Source organism: Mauremys mutica, chromosome 7 (genome assembly GCF_020497125.1).
Source record: "Mauremys mutica isolate MM-2020 ecotype Southern chromosome 7, ASM2049712v1, whole genome shotgun sequence".
In the NCBI taxonomy this organism is placed as follows: Eukaryota; Metazoa; Chordata; order Testudines; family Geoemydidae; genus Mauremys; species Mauremys mutica.
The window spans coordinates 96,432,225-96,454,990 of record NC_059078.1 but is presented as its reverse complement, the minus strand read 5'-3'; the positions used below and the strand labels follow the sequence as shown (position 1 = coordinate 96,454,990).

The 22,766-nt window shown below is 42.2% G+C and overlaps 1 long non-coding RNA gene across 1 annotated transcript; it reads right to left on the bottom strand.

The window, feature by feature from the left end:
* On the bottom strand, positions 1-21,194 carry LOC123373608. Its single transcript, XR_006580781.1, has 3 exons — positions 20,765-21,194; positions 9,226-9,341; positions 1-518 (listed from the first exon to the last, which is right to left on the bottom strand). It is a non-coding gene; the product is annotated as an uncharacterized LOC123373608 (long non-coding RNA).
* Positions 21,195-22,766: the final 1,572 nt, after the last annotated feature.

Genomic DNA, 22,766 nt, shown 5'->3' with positions numbered 1-22,766 from the left:
AGCTAGCGGCTCTGTGCAGGCAGTGGGGTAGCTCAGGGTGCAGGGAGAAGTCTCTGTTCCCTGAGGGCTCTGCCAGCCCGACCCCTAGGGCTCTTACCGTCTGTGTGAGAAAAGGGGGCTGGGAGCTGAGGAGCAGCCAGCAGGAGAGGAGGGAACACCCTGGCTGCCTGCTCCATGGCACCAGCTAGAGGAGCAGTTGCCCCGCACTGCCCAGCTCCAGTTTCCTGCTTCCAAACTGGCCAGAGGGCAGAGAGAGAAGGAGGTGTGGGGGGTGTGGAGCTGCTCCCGGGATACCCATTCACGTGCACTGCACTTTGGGGTGGCAACATTCCCGGTGCCCCCCAACTCTGTCCATGGGCTCAGAGGGCTTCTGCTCCATGGAGAGCACCAGGAATCCAAGATTCAGCTCCTGCCTTCAGCCTCACGGTGGTTGCCAGGGTTCAGGCATTCAGCCCCACGGCTCCGGCTTCAGCCCTGCGGCGGGCCCTGGGAATCAGGGCTTCAGCCCCCCTGCAGCTCTGACAGTGAACAAAAAGGGGCATGAAATGATTGAGCCAAACACAAGTAAACAATTGCAACAGATATTCGAAAACACTCCCCAACTACAGCTAACCAGCTTCAGAAACCACATCTAATTTCTCCATTGAGGTGTGTTATCCTTCTGTATATTTCCTGCATATAACTTTCCTTAGAGTACACAGCTGTTTACTATGATATGTTTTCCTATAATGAGATAATTTGTTTTCTGATTTGCTAGTCACTGGAATCACTCATGTGAGTAAATATTGGAAAATTGGCTATTAAGGGCCCAATCCTGGATTTTTGGTCACCCAAGTCTCCCATTAACTTCAAATCTCAACAAGAGCTTTAGGTGAATGAGTGATGCAGAATCTGACCCAGATTCTCAGATAGCAATCCTAACACTCATGTATTTTAATAAGAGTTGTGATTGTAAGCTTGGGTTCATTTGACAGAATACCAGAATGTGGTATCAAAAACTTGGCAGTCATTGGTTAGTAGCAGGGATTTTGACTCAGGGTCATCTTTGTACAAATGTTCTACAAGACTGGAGTTTGTGATCTTCCACATCCAAAAGACTGTGAACTTATATCACAAGAGCTTTTATATAAAAGCAGATTTGTTAATATCTCTTCGAAATTGTTATATTACCATTAAGTAACACTATGCCCTTTAAAAGGGAGACAGTCGATCAATGGCTCCTTCTGGAACTCTATCAGATCGTTGGCAGGATGCACAAATATTGTTTAGCTGCTTAAATTATCATAAGAAAGAGACAGTAAAGTAAAGAAACTGAATTGTCTTTTGCTACCATGACTCAGCCTATCTAATCAGCTGATTAATATTTACACAGCAGATTGCCTATCTGGAGGAACTGCCTAAATAAGCCCACAGAACAGATTTTTCTTTATGTACTTTTGTTCCATAAACTGCATAACATAGATATATCTTTTTCTGTTAAACGTCAAGCTCTTATCTGCAACTTACAGCATGTAGTGCCTGAATTCTATGCTATTGAACAAAATGCCAGAGAAGACTGACTAGTTTTGATAAAATACAGAAAAAGATTAAACCTTTATTGAGAAAATGGTCATAGGATCATTTGGGAGACAAATTCCCATGGGCGTCTCCTTGTTCCTGCTGAAATATGTTCAACATGCAGCTCTTTTTAATTTGCAATACAGAGTGTTGCTACCCAGTTGGGAACTGCTCTGAAAGAAATTGGAGTTCATCAACCCTCTGTGGATACAGAAACAAAGTGCAGTGCCATTGTAACTATCTCCCTACAAACACTGCTGATGCTAATTAATTTTAATTGAGAAGGGGTTAGTCTTATCCAAGGCCCTTGAAGGACTCATATTCCATTTGTAATTATATGGAGAAGAATCCACTTCTGCCTCTTATTGGTATACATGAAATGTTTATTTTATTATGCATTATTTTTTCATTGGAAAAAATGGCTTGATATAACGGGCCCGATCCACAGAGTGCATGGCAGGCTGCATGCATGAAAGTGTGGTTTAAAATTCATCTTCATACTCACCTGATCCTGGCCCAGCCTCTGTACCACATTAGAGCAGCCATGTTAATCTGCTCTAATTTATACTGGCTGCTAAGGGCCACAAGGGACTGAAACTACAGCCAAGAATAGGTTTGCATAGGGGGTTTCCCAGCTACGCTTCCTTTTACCTCTTGTACTGGCAACTGGGATGAATAAAGGCGTAAGGAACTTTATGCCTCCAGTGGTTCATCCTTACACTGGGGTGATCCTGCCTAGGCCAATCAAACCAGTTTCTACTGGTGGTGCAACACAAGGTAGCTACCCTACACTGGAGATTCTGCCCTAATACTTTGGATTTCATACAATAGGCTTCAGGGCCGCCCAAAGGATTCCGGGGGCCTGGGTTCTTTGGCGGCGGGGGGCCCTTCCGTTCTGGGACCCGCCGCCAAAGTGCCCCAAATTACCGCCGAAGCGGGACCCACCGCCGACGTGCAGCCTGGTCTTCGGCGGTAATTCGGCGGCGGGGGGCCCCCACCGCAGGTCTTCGGGGCACTTCGGCGGCGGGTCCCGGAACGGAAGGGCCCCCCGCCGCCGAATTACTGCTGAAGACCGGGCTGCACTTCGGCGGCGGGTCCCGCTTCGGCGGTAATTCGCCGGCGGGGGGTCCTTCCGCCCCGGAGTGGAAGGACCCCACCCCCCCCGCCGGCGAAGACCGGGAGCGGAAGAAGCTCCTGGGCCCGGCCCCGCAAGAGTTTTCCGGCCCCCCCAGAGCAAGTGAAGGACCCTGCTCCAGGGGCCCTGAAAAACTCTCGTGGGGGCCCCTGTGGGGCCCGGGGCCTGGGGCAAATTGCCCCTCTTGCCCCCCCCCTCTGGGCGGCCCGGATAGGCTTAATAACCACTCTCTTTCCTTTCCCTCTAGCATTGTCTATAATCTAGCCTAATTAGTTTAATCTCTCTAAACACAAACTGGCAGCGGAATGGATTTAATGATCTAATGGATTTCTTCCATATCGCTAATATAATCCAACATTTCTCAATACATTCTGTGTGTCCATCTCATATGTTGTATTACTCAGTAAGGCAGTGCTCTGTAAAAGAGAATTATATTTTAAAACTAGCTCAGATTTTCCATAAAAATTTTCCCAAAGAAAATGGAATAGAAAAAATTCTAGAAAGTACATGGAATTCACACCCTACCGTGTTCAAATCAACAAAACCCAGAAACTCCCTCACTACTATGCCCCATTATGCAAAACAGAGAACAGTACAATATGTAACACATACAATAATACACTTCTCAGAAGACTTTCCAACACTGGAACAAAACTAAGTTGAATATGGATGGATTTGGGGCTTCATCTTTGAGTTTCTTAACATTTGTTGGTATAAGCAAAAAATCTTTAATTTTTTAAAAAAGTAATAACGTAGTCTAGTTCTGATGTTGAAGACACCACGTGAGATATTTCTAAGAGCTTCTTTAACTATTTCCTGTGGGCAAATTAGTGATATTTGGGAAAAATGACTTTTTAAATACCCAGCTAATTTGCTAATACGTATTTTCATTTTTCCGCCTTAAATCCAGTGTGTTTTGTGTTGCATTATGGACCTGTATTTTTCATTAAAAAAGTAATTATGTGAGATTTGCTACCATGTGTACAGGAAATAACATTGCTAATAGGCACTTCAGTTCCCTGTCATTATAGATAATTTAACATTTGAGCACAAGTATTGATGTGTTTGGGTCTTCTAGCATATTTGTTATGTCTTTTTTCTTACAGTCATAATCTTTTTTTTTTAATGACTCTCTTGTATCAAAATGGTGATGTCTCCAAATACTTTTATGGCACAGTGCTTCTGCCAAAAAAATTCCTACTCAGTCCCTTCTGCATTCAACTGACTTTGGCTCCATTCCTTAGTCTTTTAGTTTAAGCTTTAGGCTCATGCTTGTAGTGGTGGAGGTAGATTCAGTCCCAATAGTGAACCCAAATGGGATGGGTTGCACCTGGCTAAGTGGGTACAAATAAACAGGAAAGAGAATACAGGTAAAACTACCAGTACATGTATAAAGTGTGTGCAGTGAACGAGAGTGAAAGGTTTTTGTTTCTTCCTTTGGAGAGCTAGCAGACTGGTTTTATGTTTTAGGTATAGTTTGGACCCTATCTAAAGCAAATGACTGGGAATACTGCCCTGATTCATCAAAGCATTAAAACATCTACTTAAATCTGTCATTATTCATCGAAACTCCGAAGCATGTATTTAACCTCAGTCATGTGTTTCAGTCCCATTGAAGCTAATAATATTTAAGAGATATGCACTAGGAATTATTCGGGGGAAGTTCTATGGCCTGTGTTATACAGCGGGTCAGATTAAATGAGCACAATGGTCCCTTTTGGCCTTGAAATTATGAATCTATGTGCTTAAGTGCTTTGCTGAAGCAGGGCCTCCATTAGGTAAAATGGAGGAAGGAATTGCTCTGCATCTGAGGCTTTGTCTACATTACTGGGGTAAGTCTACCTGGAGTTGATATAGCTTAGGTCAACTTACTGTGGTGTCTACATCACGCTGCATCAATGGGAGATGGTCTCCCGTTGATTCACCTTAATCTTCTCATTCTGGTGGAATACTGGAGTTGATGGGAGAGTGAGCTGTGATTGATTTAGCGGGTCTTCACTAGATCTGCTAAATTGACACCCGGTGCATCGATTGCAGCAGCATCGATCCCTGGTAAGTGTAGACGTGCCCTAAGATAACTTTTGTGAGCTTAGAGGAGTACATATGATTTTAAGAAGAGTAAATAAGTTTTGAGAATGTTTTTGTGTGTCCAAAACAAAGGACTTATTTTGCAATAGGGCCAATGTAATAGGAAGCTAATTCTTACCCTGAGAGTGTTTTCGTTACAGCTTAAAGATGCAGGTAATGGAGGCATGTGTGGGCGGGGCGCAGTCTTATACTTGGGAGGGTACTATGAACTTTGACCCTTGGACAATGGATTTTGGGGAAATAGTTTAGAAACTGGGTGATCGTTTCTTTGCAGGTATTGTTGGTTGTGATTAGTTTAAATATTTGTATAATGGAAATTTTGTATTAAAAGGTGGTAAAAGGTCTTTGCAGCATGTGGGAGTTAACTGGGGGAGGGATTTTCCCTGTGCAGTTTGAACTAGATATGAACTGAAGAACCTATCTTAAACTACTGTGTAACATTTCTGTGCATTGTTTAACAGCTAATCAATTTTTTTTCCTAAAAATTCTTTTGGCTATTAATAAAAACAAAACAAAACAAAACAAACAAACATTAAAGCAAAGAGACAAATGTCAGCAGTAACCAAGTAACTATATACATAGAACTCGAGCAGCATGATAATGTTGAGCTAGTTGTCTTAACTTTTGGTTTCACAAGTCACAGAATTAAAAAAATATCCTAGAGGAAAACAATAAACAGCAAAAATATAAACAAAATAATTAAATTAAGAAAAGGCAGAATGAATTGGTTTTGAAAATAGGAAGGACTAAATCACAAACCCAATATATTCCATCATTTCACAATGTACTGCATATGCAAAGTTTCTACAAATTCTTCACTATTAATCTGTATACTCTCTTACAAAACAGAACTGAAAAGATCTCACTTTCCTGTGTTTAGAAAATGTCACATTCATTGTATGTGAGCTCTTCAAAAGTGAGAAAAAACAAACTAAAAACTGTCTTTCGAGGTTAGTGGCAATCAATATTTTTTCACATCCAAAAAGCTGAACACATCTTGTAATACTACTGAAGGGGCTGAGAAAAAGAGGTGTAATGCAGGAGTTGACAAAATGATTCTTATGCACAGTTTGAAGATCAGGTTCAGTTTGTAAAGTGATGGAAGATCATTTGGGATGAGCGGCAATAAAAAAGTGTAAGTGCTTTTATTGTTTTGTTACGGAAGCTGCAAATTAGTATTTGCACAGATACAAGTTATACCATTATGAGTGTAAATCTTCAGTTTTCTACGATGGTCAAGCTATCGGGACTGATTCCAATTTTATATCAAATTTAATTTACTTGAACGGAGTTATATGAAAATTACACTGGTGCAAGTGAGAGCAGGATGAGTTCCACTGTGTCTATTATGATTCATATCTTTGTGATAAACTACAGTAGTATGCCTCTCATTTACCATGCATTGCTAATCACGGATAAGGTATTGTGATTTAACTTCTTTTGTGGCAATAGAACTAGCTGCCAGGATGAGATAATAGGGTTTCATACCAAGTATGACTGAGAAACTGAATTTTATATTATATTACATAAGCACTCCACTGGTTTGTTTTTCGAAAAGCACTTTTAGGACAAGGTGACAGTGATATAAATTTCTGTAAGATCAAAAATGTATTTTATGATTGCTTACTTTTAAAGATAACTTGCTTGTCCCATAACTGAATATAAATTGGCTCAAAACCCTTTAATATCCTTCAATAAAAACTATGTTTCAGAAAAGTCTGTTTGAAAAATACAGCTATAGTCTCCTCTTCTCCAAACAGTCTGACTACTGATCCACTGATGATCTGTACAACTAAAATAGCCCTTATGACCACTGCAGTAAATGCATCTGCAGATGTCACAGATGAAGATCTATATAAAATTCTTCTGAAAATGAGATTATGTTTAGTGAATAATAAACTACGGGGATTTCATGAGCCAGCTCAACCAATTTAGACTAGCAAAAACATGTTAGCCATAAAGATTTTATTAGAACATTTGTTATAGAAGAGACACTATTCCTGGAAGATTCTAAATTATTTTCCATTTAATTCATAATTTCTGTCCATCCACATTATGTTCCAAGTTACTCAACCCCATAATCTCTGTGCCATCCTTCATTCAGTCCTCTCACTGGAACCCCCTTTCCAGGCCATTTCTAAATACTACTGCTTTTTTCTTGACACAACTCATCTAAATGCTGGCCGTTCCTCTCTGTTCACACAGCCAGAACTCTTGTGCAAGCCCTTGACATTTCATTTTAACCTCCTCTCTTTTGCCCTTGACTGCACCAACTTTGCTCTCTTCAAGTCCATTCAGAATGCTGCTGCTAAAAATCATTTTTGGATCACTGTTCTGAGCCCACCAGTCTTGTACTAGTGCCTCTTTCACCTCCCCATCAAATACAAGTGTCTTCTCTTTATTTTTAAGGCCCTTCATAATCTTGCCTCACCCAATTGAGCTAATAACCTATTGTGACATTGACCTCTGCCTATATTCTCAGCCTTTACTGCCCACCAGTTAACTTCCCTGAACATATCCATGCCTTCTCCCATGCAGCCCTATCTGCATGAGGAAAACTCCCTGATAAAATGCCCACTACTTTGTCTTCCTTTGAATCCACTTCACTGGTATAAAGCCTGAACATTTGGGCTCTCTGTGGATGAAATGTAGAGCATTTGGGAAGGTAAAATCCACTTAAAAATTATGAGAATTTAAAAAAAATGACGGGTTCTTTCTCTTCTTGTTTCTGTGCCATCAGGGTACACACATTTTCAAGCTTTGCAGCCATGATGGTTATAAACGTACTTTAAAAAAAATGAAAGTTGAGATTCTCATGTTAGCACTTGTCTTCAGGAGGTGAGGCTTTCAGAAAACCATGATAGTTGGAAACACTGGGAGTATTCCAGGAGGGTAGGTCTGGTGCATGCTTAGGACTTATATTTTCAGAACTGTTCAGAGACCCTCCTCTTGTGAGTCAGATGCTTCTGATTAGTCATGTGTTAGCCACATGATTAAGGCAGCAGGTGCAGCTCAGTCTGCTCACGGTTGCTCTGCACACCGCATAGGAACCCCACTTCTAGTTGATTAAGAAGACCCCAAGGACATAGGAGACCATGGGTGAGAGAGTTTGCATATGTGATTCTGATTGTCTAAGAGAAAGTAGTTACTAAGGGCTTTGGAGTAAGGGTAGGGCCAGTAGAGAGGCGAGAGATACAACAGGTAGGAATAAGGGAGGTGCATCATAGTGGGTGCCACATCAGCCATTGACTAAACACCCAACCATCTTAGGGTGACATATCTAGAGAGAAAGGAGGAGTGGGGGAAGAACTCCTCTGGCTCAGAGATGGGGGAGGCACCAATACTCTGCAAAAAGCCTCTCTGGGCCCAGGAGGACAGTCCTTGACATATGTGGCACAGGTGGTCTGGCAGTACCAGCTCACTTCAGAGGCCTTATTGTACCCACATGAGGAGCTCAGGGATGACCTTGGTAGGGTGAGAACCAGAGTCACTACCAACAGAGCGCCCCCCGTGGCATGCCACCATGCTTGGGGCAGTCTCTCAGGCACTAGGCAAGCTGCTGTCTCCCATTGTTTGGAAGAATTTCTACATGCCATGGTTACAAGGGTAACCAATCAAATATGCTTTCCTCTGGGCAAAAACAAACAGGCGATTGCCACTTTCCATCAGTGCTAACCATTATGAATGGGACTCAAACCCCTAAGAGCTCCAAGGGTAGACAAAGGTACCTGTGGAAACAGAAATATATGTAGACCATAAATGTGATGTGGGTTTGTGACCACCAATTGCTGTTACAGTTGTGGATACATTTCCTGGATCCTGACATGACCATTATGTACTGACAGTATGTACTGACAGTACTGACATTATGTACTGACCATTATGTACTGACAGTATGTACCAGACAGACAGTGGAGTTGTCAATGGAGACAGAAACAGGAGAGAAAGGGGAGAGATTAGGGAAAGAAAGGACAAATTTGGTTTTGGAAACAGAGTTAGAGAGGACAGCAGGACATACAAGAAAAAGGGTCAGAGAAGGAGTTACAGTCCTGAGACTGGGTGGAAAGAGAAAGTTTAGGAACAGTGGGGATAGAGATTTTGGAAACACTGGGTGAGTGGATGCTAGTTGAAGCCAAAGAATAGAGAAGAAGATGGGGCTGGGAAAAGTATTTAAGTTGGGAACTGAAGGAATAGAAGAGGCAATAGGGGCTGGCACTCTGGATTTTCCATCAGATTACAGGATACACTTCATAATTACTTGGATGAAAAAAATACCAATTTATATCCAACACTTTAAATAGAGAAGTGTTATTAAACACAGCTAAGCTCTCTTCTGCTGTGTATGCTTCTACATAATACCATTAAGGTCAATGTGAATTACATGTATCAAGAAAAGAAAATACAAGTCAGAAAGAATTACTGAAGGATTACCTTGAAATACTTACTGTTTTTAGAAAACCTTGATTTTTCTATTGTTAGTGCTACTACTCGTAATAAATAGCTTCATTTTCATGTTCAGTGACACTTGAGATCAGACAAGAAAGTGGAACATTATGTACAACTGTAAGACAAAGGACATTACTGTAGCTGAGAAGGATATTTAGGTAGGAGTGGAGGAAGATTCTTCACTGCATACCCATTGTCAGGGAGTATCATGGTGAGAACTGTAGTAATCAAGTTGATTGTGAGGTCAAACTACATTTTTTTTGACTACTTATGCTTTTGTTCTTGTTTGTCTGAAGGTGTGCTGTGTAATGAAGACAAACACCCAGTTGTCTTCCCTTCATGGCTAAAATTCACCATACAAGGTTACTTACATAATAGCAAGTGCATCTAAAAGGAGCTTTAAATAACTTGACAAATAGTCACTTGGAGAAAGGCTTCTCTCTCTTCCATATTGTTCATTTTGGACCATACCGCTAGAGGAGAATAACTGGCTTCAGTTACAGATAGTTCTCTGTATGCAAGCCTACTACAAGAAGAAAATCACTGAAGTCTAATACATTTTAGCATTTACAGAAGTTAGTATAAAAATCCACATCTCTAATTTTAATTAACATTAAACCAACAACGGCAAATTAATTAAAACTGAAGAACACAAGAAAAAAGAGAGAGACAAAACAAAGTTTTAATATAGCATGAAGACCCATGTTGCAGACAGGGGCGGCTCCAGGCCCCAGCACGCCAAGTGCGTGCTTGGTGCGGCATGCTGCGGGGGGCACTCTGCCGGTCGCCGGGAGGGAGGCAGGCAGGCAGCCTTCGGCGGCAGGCCTGCGGAGGGTCTGCTGGTCCCGCGGCTCCAGTCCCTGCGGGAGGTCCACCAAAGCCGCGGGACCAGCAGACCCTCCGCAGGCACACCTGCGGGAGGTCCACCGGAGCCACGGGACTGGCGACCGGCAGAGCGCCCCCTGCGGCATGCCACCGTACTTGGGGCGGCGAAATGTCTAGAGCCGCCCCTGGTTGCAGATAATATCCTGTATTTATGCAAGAAGCAACAGTTCTGTCCATCCTTCCCAGCAATACCGGGAAAGATTTTTTTCTTTTAATAAGTTTACTTGAAGCCATGTTTGGAAACAGTCATAAATTGTCTATTAAGCAGCTATCAAATTTTACTCCCTGTCTAAATTGGCAATTTTAAGCTGGCTCTTGAGTCAGTGCATTGAGGCATCTGTAATACCTCTAATTGAGAGTTTTAATTTGTAGGTTTTTTGCACCTGTTCAGATGTTTTGTTCTTTACCCTCTCATTTGAGAGAATTTCTTAATGATTTATAAATATAGTCTAGTTCATGTCCTTAAACAATCCCTGCTACAAAAAGACTCCACTTTCTTAGGAATGTATTGTTGCAGCCTTAAGCATCTGAGTGTTTTAGCTCTAAGTATTGGACCAGATTCAGATATCCTTACTCATCATTTGAAATCAGAGAGCCATTGAACAAAACTGTAAACCCGGTATATAATGGAAGTACTCCCAGCACCCTTAGTTCCAGCACCTATGCCTCACTCCCACACTCCCCTGCCCTATTCCACCCTCTTCCTTCCCAGCTGCCTCTTCCCCCTTTCCCCCCTTCCATCATTTCCGCCATCCCTCCTTACCCAGCACCATCACGGGCAATCACTGTTGCACAGAAAACAGGAAGGCTCCCAGAACACAGAAGCTTGACTGGCACTGGGACCCAAGAGGCAGCATTCAGCTGCTGAATCAGCGGAGCCCAGAAGCAGCCTCCTTCAGCTGGTCAGCTCTGCGCTTGCAGAAATGGGGGGCAGTGGCATGTAACTAGAGTGACCAGACAGCAAGTGTGAAAAATCGGGATGGGGGTGGGGGGTAATAAGAGCGTATATAAGAAAAAGACCCCCCAAATCAGGACTGTCCCTATAAAATTGGGACATCTGGTCACCCTACACATAATCCTGTGTGCCTCCCCATGCCTCGCCTGTTCGGGGGGGGGCAATCCCCCTCCCAAATTGTGCCCCTGGTCATCCCCACTGCCCCCCATGAGTCTTCCCTTTTTCTGCAGGGAAGTACAGGCGTTCTATGGGGGCGGGGCGTTTTCTGCGGGTGCTGAGTCCTGAAGAATTACCCCAGGAGTAATATATAGCTGTCTACATACATACAAAATGTGAACTTTTTGTTAAAGAAGAAAAGGCATAGGAAAAAAGGCAGAAAAACAAAAGTGAGCAAAATCTTTTGAGAATTAAGAACCTAGCAAAATTTAGATTAGCCCTTGATGCACATTGCTGTAAAGTAAGTCTCTCTCTTATAACACGTGTGACTTAAGTACAAACGGAATGATCTCGGCATCATTCCGAGGAATGCTAATATCGTAACGCTCTTCTTTTGAGCTAAACATTTAGCCTAGGAGGCAAAATTAATACATTCAAATAAACTAGCACATTGCTAATTAGTGCCTCTTTTGGCAAGACTCTCCAATCCCAGAGGTGCAGAGTCCCATTTCGACCTGTTAAGAAATATATTTGAATAAGAATTTGAAATTAAACATATTTAACTTTATATGAACTGCATCAGAAACTTGACATCACATTAAAAGGGGAAAAAAAAAAGGTATGTTTTTCAGTGAAGTTCCTGTTTACTCCATAGGGTTTTTCATAGGCAGGTGCAGCTTTACTTCAGGGTAATTGTATAGAAGATCTTGTTGTGAGATATTAAAGAAACAGCATTTTCATAATAAAGAAGAGTTCACTTTGCAGAGTACCAGATCTCAGGTGGTTTAATGTCCTATCTTGGCAAATTGATCCCTGTGCTGGTTCTATTCCAGCTGGCACCTCAGCCTCCAAGCTGAAGTCAGGAAAAAAATAATTCTCTGCATGAAATTCACATTCTTCTACCTGAACATTCTAAAAATTAAGGCTCCAGGCATATTTTTTCCTTAAGATTTGGTTTGGGGGAGGTGGATGGGTCCCTAGCAAGCTAACTGTCTGTTCCAATGATACGAGTGTCATGTTCTTTATCAAATTGATGGTTAAATAAGTTCTGACAAATAAAATAGGATTCTTATCATCTTCCTTCTCAGGGACACCAGTGATCCTGATATTAGAACAATGCTTATTATCAAGGTCTTACTTATACAAAGTACCAACATTGTCCTTTGAGATCAATGGATTCCTTCTCAAACACAATCTCTCCGAGTTCTAGGTTGCTCGTCATTTGCTCAGCTTCTTTCTTTCTTTCCTTTAATGAGTCCACCTTGATGTTCATGATTCTTGGTGTCCATTCTCATGAGAGTCTTCTGAAGGTTATCTGTGAGAATCTAGGTTTCTTGTTGACAGGCCCAGCCTTCAAGAGTTCCCTTTTTGAAGTCAGGTTCCTCCACATTGCTAGCAGCTGCCACAATGCTACAATTAAAGGCCTCTGATCTATCAGAGCCACTACTCAGGTAAAGTACTAAAGAGTTCTGAGCTTTGCTATGGTGTGGAACTTAAGTTACCCACAAGTTAGGTATCTTTGGTGGAAAGTATATGTTCAAAGAAGGTTGTTTAAATCAGTTAATAAAACCAGTTAAATGATGTGCTGAGAAAAAGTATCTCTCCATCACACAAATTAGCTATTTCTAAGTTACTCATCACAGAAGTATCTAAACTTAGTAAAAAGTATTTTTCTTAATTAATTCCTTCATCATTCATCCATCACTTTGCACTATTATGATGCTGTTCTCTAACATTACCATTAAATCAGTGAACAGTGGCTAGGCAGACAGGAAATATTTGGTACATTCAACAGCATAGCAGCTGACACACGGTCTACATCAAGGGTCGGCAACCTTTCAGAAGTGGTGTGCTGAGTCTTCATTTATTCACTCTAATTTAAGGTTTCGCGTGCCAGTAATACATTTTAACATTTTTAGAAGGTCTCTTTCTATAAGTTTATAATATATAACTAAACTATTGTTGTATGTAAAGTAAATAAGGTTTTTAAAATGTTTAAGAAGCGTTATTTAAAATTAAATTAATATGCAGACCCCCCCCCCCAGACCGGTGGCCAGGACCCGGGCTATGTGAGTGCCACTGAAAATCAGCTCACATGCTGCCTTCGGCACGCGTGCCATAGGTTGCCTACCCCAGCATTAGAGTAACTTTAGGTAAATCCCAGTCATTTTTGGTATGTAGAGGACTGACTGTCACATCCAACATCTGGTAAGCATCGTTACTAAGTAAGTTTTAGTTCTTTGGGTCACCACTTGTTGTTGATAAACAATTGTAGGGAAAGAAACAGTGAGGAAGGCAACAGAAAAGTGTATTATAGCTGCAGCATACTACTGAAAGTGTTAGGGTGAAATCCTGGGCCCATTAATGTCAATGGCCCAATATCTGACAGATCAATGAGGACACTGTTGCACCAATTCAGCATCTTCATTCACAAAAGCAGCTGCTTGCGTCCACATGAAGCCAAGTTACAGGATCAGAGCCTTGCTTTGTACCTCACATAAATAAAATCTGCATTCTGACATATCCTTCAAAAAGAGAGCAAATATGATAAATAAAAAACTGAAGCAAACACTAGTTGCATCTCATTACTTCTTCATGTCTGTCTCTGACACAGTGCTGTTTGGAATAGATCTTCCATTTGATGTGTTTCTTCCTCTAAAGCATATATGAATGCCACCGTATCACCTGCAGTTATACCTTAGATGCATTAATCAGCAGTATTGAAAATTGAGGGAAAAGCTCTTTACTCTTTCTCTCTTCTCATTGTTATTCAGCTTGGTGCACTGTTATCTCACAAAGGGGGCCTTAAGTTCCTTTCTGAACTGTTTAATTAGAGTTTCAATTTGAAATACGGAGATGAGTGAGCAAGCTGCACAGAATGCTGCACTGTATGTTAAATTTAGCTCTTGCTTGTACTTGTTATATGCGACATTGAAGACCATGAAGGCATTGGCGAAGTGCAGACCTTGGTCATCTGCTATGTGATGGCTTAAATGGTAGAGCAAGTGGTGCAATTCCCATCGAACCCCTCTGTATTGCAGTTTATCTAACTGAAAATGGGCTTATTATTTACCTGTCTTTCAAAGGCTTTATCAAGCTTACTTAATGTTTGTAAAGCCCCTTGAAACCTTCAGATGTAAGGTGCTATAGATGCACAAGTATGATTGCAGTGACTCTATTCTCTGGTAGTGTCATGCAAGAATCTATATCCCCTTCCACATGGGAATGAGATAGAGGGTCCCCTCTTTACATGGATCCGGTCCCCTACATAAAGTTAAATTGTACCATATATTAAAATTTCAATGTATTCTCTTAGAAAGTGATATTTGAGTAGGATGTCAGTTTCTCATCTTGAGTGAAAAATCCCCTCTGGCTCCTCTCCCATCTTTCAATGCTTTGGGGATTTTTCTTTATGTTCCCCACCCTCAGTCAATCATTAAAAACAAGGTTGATTTTCAAAAATGACTAGGAAAAAAGTGAGAAAAAATTATGGTAAAAGGAAAACAGAAAGAGTTAAAGAAAAAATTTAAAATATAAAATGAGAGAAATCATCAATTTTGAGAAAAGGCCATTTTTTAAATAAAGCTTTTCCATTTGGAAAATTCCAACCAGCTCTACTTTTGAGCTATTAGTGACAGCTACCCAACACCTATTTTAAACAGAAAAGAAACAACTATTGTTTTCTTTTTTAAAAAATAATTGTGACTTTTGCATTTATTTGTAGTGACAAAGAAATGACTTTCCCACTTCAGCCCTCCTTTCCATAACTGTCCTATTCAGTGACCTAAGGCCTTATTCATTGCCTGCCAATGTAATCAGTAACTGATCCCAGGTTATTATTCATATGTGCAGTAATGCTAAAACAGATTAGATCACCTGGTAAGAGACAGCATTTATTTAATGGCTCTGTCATATTACAAGATGGTATACATCTATCACCTGACTGGGATCATTTTACATTGCTTCCCAGGGCTACTGTTGCAATAGTCACTAAAAAGTATTTGTGTATAAAGAATCAAAGTTACAATGTTACTAATGTTTGCATTTTGAGTATTGGTTAGATGGTGTATTAAAGATAAATGGTTGTTCAAGTTATGAGGTCCAGAAGTGTGATAAATTTAATGTATGAGTTAGCTAACTGCAGTGTATGATTGATGCATCACTGTAAATAAAAGTAACAAGTACCATTTGATAGACAACGTAGCTGAGTCAGCCTGGTTCACTAACAATGTTTGCGTTATTTTGTTGCCCATCTAATTCTTAGCAGTTGCTAAATTTAGAACAGTGTCTATGCTTCTAAGATGCCTGTCTCCTTAATATTTGGTTCTCAGCCTTCTTTTTTGGCAGTTTTCCTAGAAGTAACAAAGTAACAAAGCCTACCAGAATTTCCCACACTAGCAAAAACTTACTTCTAAGAGCATTTGAGAGAGAACATCTTTTTAAAAATCCAGTCCAGAATTTTGTTCAAACTAAACTTCAACAGCACTTTCTCAAAGTTCATTTGCATATTGGGTCATGCAATTCCCAGCAGAACCATCTACTGTGGCACACACTGCAACAGCAAGAAAACCAGGGAAAAGTGTTTAATTTTGTGAATTGTCCATACCTGGCATGTATGAAGTTCCACTAGCTATAAATAAGTACACACAGTGGTCAGATTGAATTGGGACACCAGATTGGTAATTACTCTGATGGCTCCATCAGCTTCAACAGAATAAAGGGTCTCATTTTAAAAAAAATCTGTTTGAACCCTTATGATTAAGAAGGTCTTTTTCCAAGCGTGAGCTGACCCATTATGGCATGATTGCAATGGAGAATGTAGACAGGACATTTCAGTCTCCTATAAAAAGACTAAAGCTCACTGAGGACTTCACTAGTACTCTATACTCATGTCAAAGTCTCATCTATGTTACACCTTGAAACTGTTGCAATTAGGAGAAAGGATAACTGTGTTTTATCTCTGTCCCTTGAGTCATTGGTAGCACCCTAAAGCTAGGAACAGAAACAATTGCTAAAGGTCAGACTTTGGGTGAGGTGATGCTAACCCTGCTCCAGAATGTTAAAAATGTCAACAGCCAGGGAAGCCTTGTCTGCATGATCATTACCAAGGTAGGAGAAAATTTGCACAACCCCTCTCATGTAGTCAAGAGCTTCTAAGAATGACTTTCAGGAGAAGAAAATGGCAGCAAGGGAAATTTTCACCTTTCAGCATTTGTTCCATATGAAAGAACAACGCAGATTATACAAAAGAAAAAGAATCATGCTAGTTACTATAGTTCTCACCTTCTTAAAAGAGCACAAAGATTCTAAGTTACCTTTTAAAATACTAAATTCAGTTTAGACACAAGGCCAGGTTCTCTGTTGCACCTGGGATCTGCTCAGTGTAGCAGTGAGGCAATAGACATGATGGAGTTGGTTACAATTTCCCAATTCTATGCCGTAACCTGGTGGCTGTTCTTCATAGGCCAACTACCAATGTTCCCCAAAGAAGTAAATGACAGCCCAGCAAATGCTCCAGCTGTGCCTCCTCTTTCTCCCTGTGCTAGGGCTACAGGGAAGGAAGGCCGACAGCATAAGTGTATCACAGAATCATAGACTATCATGGTTGGAAGGGACCTCAGGAGGTCATCTAGTCCAACCCCCTGCTCAAAGCAGGACCAATTCCCAACTAAATCATCCCAGCCTGACCTTAAAAACCTCTAAGGAAGGAGATTCCACCACCTCCCTAAGTAACCCATTCCAGTTCTTCACCACCCTCCTAGTGAAAAAGTTTTTCCTAATATCCAACCTAAACCTTCCGCACTGCAACTTGAGACCATTACTCCTTGTTCTGTCATTTGGTACCACTGAGAATAGTCTAGGTGTCAGCAACCTTTCAGAAGTGCTGTGCCGAGTCTTCATTTATTCACTCTGATGTAAGGTTTTGCGTGCCAGTAATACATTTTAACATTTTTAGAAGGTCTCTTTCTATAAGTCTATAATATATAACTAAACTATTGTTGTATGTAAAGTAAATAAGGTTTTTTAAATGTTTAAGAAGCTTCAGTTAAAATTAAATTAAAATGCAGAGCCCCCCAGACCGGTAGGCAGGACCCAGGCAGTGTGAGTGCCACTGAAAATCAGCTCAAGTGCCGCCTTCGGCACCCGTGCCATAGGTTGCCTACCCCTGGTCTAGATCCATCCTCTTTGGGACCCCCTTTCAGGTAGTTGAAAGCAGCTATCAAATCCCGCCTCATTCTTCTCTTCTGCAGAGTGGAAAAGGAGCTTGTTTCCTTCAGAAAATTTCAATTCAGAATGGCTGCCTTGGTACCTCGCAGGAATTGTAGTTTGGGTGCCTCATGTTTGCACTGTCCCTTATAGGCTGGGCTCCTTGGTTAAACTAGTGGAGACCGGCATAACAAAAACCAATGACTGGAAGCTGAAATTCAAACTAGAGTTTAGGTACAGTTTCTTCTTTTTCTTTTCCTTTTTTAAAGGACAGTGATAGTGACAGTTATTATCATGGGAACAAGCTACCAAGGGAAGTGGTGGGTTCTCCATCTCTTGCTGTCTTCAGATCAAGTCTGGATGCCTTTCTGGAAGTCATTTTTCAGTCAGACAAGTTATTTGATTCAGTACAGGGGTCCCTGGATGAAATGTAATGGCCTGTGATATACAGGAAGTCAGACTAGATGCTCCACTGGCAGGGGCGGCTCTAGGTATTTTGCTGCCCCAAGCATGGCAGGCAGGCTGCCTTCGCGGCTTGCCTGCGGGAGGTCCCCGGTCCCGCGAATTTAGCGGCATGCCTGCGGAGGGTCCGCTGGTCCCGCGGCTTCGGCGGACCTCCCACAGGCATGCCGCTAAATTCGCTGAAGGCAACCTGCCTGCCGCCCTCGTGGCAACCGGCAGAGCACCCCCTGTGGCTTGCCGCCCCAAGCACGTGCTTGGCGTGCTGGTGCCTGGAGCTGCCTCTGTCCACTAGTTCCTGCTGGCCTTAAACTCTACAAATACTGTATGATGGCCTAAAGTCTTATCATGGTGAGGGCAGACAATTGCATCACACCCTAGTGGGGGTGTATCATAGGCAATGTAGTCCAGCTGGGGAGACCAGCCCATAGGAGAGAATGAGGTCATGAGGAAACTGAACTGCAGCTCTCATGAGGCAGGGCAGTGGGGGGCCTGAATTGAAATATTTTTATTTTCAGGAGTTTAGTGTGACGATAAATTCACGCTCTCCTTGGAAAGCAGACACTTATTGTGAAGTTTCATTTAGTCAAAAATCCAATTAAGAAATATTTTGGCAAGCCCTACATAGGAACAATGCTTCACCTGCTGAGGTCCCCCTACTGGCCGGAAGAAGCCACAGTTAGGGAATTACAGGCAGTTCGTCTTCTATTTGAGCCACCTGCACAGTACAGGGCTGAGAATCTGGCTTGTTTCCCCACCACCAACCTCCAAAGGAGTAGAGTTTTATTCTGTAAGATTTGCAAGGTAAATACCAAACCTTGGAAGAATGAAGTCTGTGATCAGAGCTGAACTCCACTTCATTACTCGATTTCTGGGAAGTTCAGATAAGCTGTAATCACTTAAGCCCCTGCAGCACTTTCAATTACTTGTAAATCTAATTCCCATAATTTGTTTTATTTCTAATTTTGTTGCAAATAACATAGAAGTTTTAATATGCATTCCATTTAGTGATATATAATTAATTTTCATTATTAGATTGTAGCATAAAGTAAACAAACTCTGAAATGGCTGCCTTTTATACCACTAGCAAGCTGCATAAAAGAGCAATCTATGGTAAGATCTTTAGGTATTGTACATGCTAATAGAGAGTCTCACCTGGTTTAGATCTGTTTTTCAGATACAGTAAACTGCTTTTTTGACAGGACTTAGTCCTTGCAGAAAGGTTGTTATTAAAACATCTCCTGTAAATCATGGACATCTCAGAGCAAAGCCACTTCACCTACTCCACAGTGACTCATACTATCTAGTTAGAGATGTAGGAACAGGAAATTATTCCATTCATTTATTATTCTTGACAAAAAGAAAATGCCCTGTTCCACAATATTTTATTATCTGGAAATTGTTAAGAGTGAATAATTCTGAAGATGATTCATTAATTTTTTCATATTGCAAATAGCCTGACTTTGTAAAGACTTTGTCTAAGGCCTTTCATTCACACCTGCAGTGGTTTGCCCAGGTTACAGTGATTAAACCTTACCTTTAAGACATGCAAGAGTAATAAAAAAACATTACTAGGCTAAGCATAAATGCAACAATGCAGAAACCAAAGTAATAGGGAATGTATTTGACTAGATGGAGAAAACAACAAACACCATTCCTAGGACAGAGTTCCCTCTTTACCCATTGTAGGTAGCATAGATTGTGACATCTGTGGTTAAGATCGCCCATCACTTTCCATTATAAGACCCTGTTTTCAATTATTTGTAACTTTGTCAAACTTAAGTCATTTAGGCTGAAATTTGTCATGCTGGGTGTCTGCCTCGGACAGAGGTTTTTGGGATGCCATAAGCAAAAATGGTTCAACCATTTCTCAGAACAAGGTTAGGGAAAAATAGGTTTTGTCCATGTGTAATGTTTTTGTCAGGTTGTATCAGGGGCGGCTCTAGCCATTTTGCTGCCCCAAGCACGGCGGCATGCCACGGGGGGCGCTCTGCTGGTCGCCAGTCCCGCAGCTCCGGTGGACCTCCCACAGGTGTGCCTGCGGATGCTCCACCGAAGCCGCGGGACCAGCAGCCCCTCCGCAGGCACGCCTACGGGAGGTCCACCAGAGCTGCCTGCCGCCCTCCCGGTGACCGGCAGAGCGCCCCCCGTGGCGTGCCGCCCCAAGCACGCACTTGGCGTGCTGGGGCCTGGAGCTGCCCCTGGGTTGTATATATACAGTATGGAATTGTAAGCTTTACTTGAAGAATGCAGTAAAACAGCATTATAACAGAAGTGCCTTTACTTTCTAGGATTATTTTGGAGTCTACCCTGAGTTCTTATATCCTTTTAGACACACATCTTTAACCACCACACCCTAATTCTGTTAAAAACCTCCTGGAAAGTTATGTACCCCTATGAATGGGTGCCATCCCATAGCACATCCACCCATGGCATGGTCCTGCAGGCACTTCATCCCCAGTTCCTTCCTGGATCTCTCAAGAACATATTCACAGTCCAGAGAACATTTCCTTTCTTGGGGTCTAATTTATTAAGCCTTTATATAGTATAGTCTCCAATGGCTCTTCAGGCCTAATCCCTCCCTGTTAGGGCTTCCAACTCACTCCTTCAGGCTTCAGGATCCCAGGTACCCTCCTGTTCCCTCTGGGCCAAGGAGTTCTGTCAGTCCCATTGTAGCCCCTGGCCCCTCTGGAGAGTATCCCTCTCCAGTCTCCTTCTGCCCTGATCCAGGAACACAACTCTTTCCCCTTAGATCAGGGGATTCAGGCAGGCTGCAGTCCTAAACCATGCTCTCCCAGTGGACCCCTTTTAATTATATGTATCCAGTTCCACCTAGACTGGCAGTAAAGACTTTCAAACAGAATTCAAAACATCACCTTCATGAGAAAGCCCTTTCCTCTCATGCATCCCACGAAGCAGGTATTCACCCACAAAAGCTCATGCTCCAATACGTCTGTTAGTCTATTAGGTGCCACAGGACTCTTTGCTCCCTTTCCTCTCAGACATCTCTGCTGGGGTGTAGTCATCCAATCATCCTTACCACTTAGGGGCCACCTCAGTCGTTTCCCCTTGGGCTGGAAGAGAGAAGCAGTCCTCCTCCTGCTAGTGGCCCTCCTTCTCAGAACTTGGCCTGGTTGGCTGAGAGAGAGGGGTGCCTTGTTCAACCTTACACTACAGGCTCCTGCTCTCAGGTCCTTAAATAAACAGTAGCCTCCACTCCACTCCCTGTCACCTCACCTCTGATGCTAGCTATTACCTCAGGACCACTTCCTCTCTCCCAGCATCTGCTTCTACCATTCCCTACACCCTTGTCTGCTCCAGAATTCCTGGAACCTTGAAGGGGTTGTGTCATAGAACATGGTGGCTCTGGTCCCTACTACTTCTTAAAGGAGACAGACCACTTTGTCTTAAAAGACTCACTGGTTTGATTAAGAAAGTTCCCCACTTTGGTCTCTTATGTTCTCCCTTCTCTACTGAAGTTACTTTGGGAGAAATACTTCCAGCTGTGGGAGGCCCAAAATACAGTGGAACCACTTCACACCAATGTCAGGCCATGAAGAATAACTTTGCAGTTCACTGTGGAACCAGGCCCCAGGGCAGACCATTTTGTAAGAGCAGACATGGGCTTTTGGCATCCTGCAGGCTAACGGGTGGCCCATGGACCAAAGAAAAAACTGCAGACCAGTTGCACAGGTGTCACATGCTTTGTGTATTGAATAGGGGAGGAATCTGTCCTCCTCCACCCCATACTGGTCTTCATTGCAAAGCTTGTTCAGTCAGATTTTGTAATGAAATTTACTTGTAATGCTTAAGAACCAGTCATGAATCACACCTCTAGGACTTACCAATAATGGAAAGCTGGGTGCTTTTGAGGCAACATGGCTTTAGTGCAAGACCATTGAGAATGTGAGGATATACACTATATCACTGCAGGGCGACATGAGGCTCCTTTGCTTAGTATCCATGTTATGCAGGGGTTGAAAATTAATCAACAAGCAATCGGTCTTAAACAGAATAGCAATTTCAGCCCCTTAAGCAAAAGTAAAAAGCACTGAGGATCAAATGTCTGTGATAATCCCCATTAAGCTCTCTTTTAAAAAAAAATCAAAGGCTTTTTCAGTTAGAACCTTTCAATTATTAAGTCATGAGATCAGTTTCAATAGCTCTCACATCCTTAATGTAGTCTATTGTTAATAGCCATCTGACTTGTTCACCTTTAATCTAAACTTATGCCATGTCTACACTACGGGGACTGTAGTGGCATAGCTACAGCGCCATAGCTATGCTGGCATAACCCTGTAGAGTAGATGCAGCCTCTACCGATGGAAGGGTTTCCCAGCATTGCTCTGATCAGTTGTTCTCCATGTCCAGTGATGGTAGGACAAGAAGTAATGGGCTTAATCTTCAGCAAGGGAGATTTAGTTAGATAGGAGGAAGTTTTCTAACTATACAGGTAAAGTTTTGGAATAGGCTTCCAAGGGAGCATGTGGAATCCCCATCACTGGAGGTTTTTAAGAACAAATGCCTGTCAGGGATGCTCTAGGTTTATGTGGTCCTGCCACAGCACAGGGGGCTGGACTTGATGACTTTGGGGTCCCTTCCAGCCCTATGTTTCCATGATTTTGTTTCAGCAGATTGGGAAAGGCCCCTTTCAATTGACTCTTGCGGTGGGTCCATTGTTTCTTTTATTGCTCTCTAAGCCTTTGCTTCTATAATTGTGTTTCCAGCTGGGGGGGGGGAGGGGAGAGAGGTGTGTGGAGGTAGTCAAACTGGAGTTCTGTCTCCCTATACTTCCTCAGATGGTCCTTGTGGATAACTTCGGGCTTAATCCTGGGAGGCAACTCTATACATCATTTCATTTATTCATGATGCTATGTT